The 1,268-nt window shown below is 36.0% G+C and overlaps 1 protein-coding gene across 1 annotated transcript in view; it reads right to left on the bottom strand.

The window, feature by feature from the left end:
• Positions 1 to 1,268, bottom strand: part of COL4A5 (collagen type IV alpha 5 chain) — a 439,164-nt gene that overhangs the window by 141,896 nt on the left and 296,000 nt on the right. The window lies entirely within an intron of this gene.

The raw sequence follows: 1,268 nt of genomic DNA, 5'->3' as shown, positions 1-1,268 counted from the left end.
TCAAACCTACCAGCCACTCCTCAGAAAGAAGGTTGGGCAATCTACTTCCGTAGTGATACTGCCTTGGAAACCCAAGGAGGGGTCACTATGAGTCAGGTTCAACTTGACGTCAGTGAGGTGTGTTTTTTTTTATGGTACTTTAAGGCTTTATGAGTGTAATGTTAAAGTATACCCATTTATCATTAATTGACATATGAACTGGAAAAGGGCTCAGAATAGAGAGGGGTTTCTTAAACATGACACAAAAAGCACAAGCTATCAGAGAAAAAAAATGGATAGACTTAATTCCATTCAAATGGATTTTTGTTCATTATAGTGAAAGTGGGTGAATATTTTTGCAAAATGTATAGTTAACAAAGAATTCATAGACTATATAATGAATTCTAAATCAACAAAACAAGAAACAAGGCAATAAAAATGCAAAAAATGTTTCATAAAAAATGAAACTCAAATGGTCAACTTATTTTCGTAAGTTCATAAACTTATGAAAAGATGCAAAACTTTAATCAATCAGAAAAAGGCAACATAAAAATGTCATGAGATACATCATAGTTAACAGATTGGCAAAAACATACAAATGGGACAATACAAAACATTGGTGAGGATGGAGAACAACAAGAAATCTCCTACAATCAACTACATAAGGTCAAAAGGGTAGCAACTGCCTAAAAGCAAAGTTAAGAAGGCAGGAAAAGGCAGGAAAACTAGGGGCATTGAAATAGGGAACCCAAGGTGGAAATGGAGAGAGTGCAGTAACCAATGGAATAATCTGTACATAAGTTGCTGAATGGGAAACTAACTTGCTTTGTAAACTTTCACCTAAACCACATAAAATATTAAAATAAAAGAGAATGAATGAAATCAAAGGCTCAAAGAAGAAATGAATCCATGGACTAATAGCCTACATAAACCACAGTCTCTTCTAACCTGAGACCAGAAGAACTATATGGTGCCTGGCTGCCACTAACGACCATCCTGACCAGGGACACAACAGAAGATACCAGACAGAATGTAAGAAAAATACAGAACAAAACTCAAATTCCTAAAAAAGGCCAGACCTACTGGATTGACAGAGAATAGAGGAAACTCTGAGACTATCACCTTAAGTCTTTGTGAACTGAAGCTATTTCTGCAGGTCATCTTTCAGTCAAATAACAGATTGGCTTATTGCGGTGCAGTAAATTACTTAGTGTGGCTTTTCTACCCATAAGTCTTTGTAAACTCCAAGATGGGATTTTCTATGAGCAACTGAGGAGTTCCTGATTGCT

Source organism: Orycteropus afer, unplaced genomic scaffold (genome assembly GCF_000298275.1).
Source record: "Orycteropus afer afer isolate SDZICR_OR568_19922 unplaced genomic scaffold, OryAfe1.0 scaffold00336, whole genome shotgun sequence".
NCBI classification, from domain to species: domain Eukaryota; kingdom Metazoa; phylum Chordata; class Mammalia; order Tubulidentata; family Orycteropodidae; genus Orycteropus; species Orycteropus afer.
This window is presented reverse-complemented; position numbering and strand designations above follow the sequence as displayed.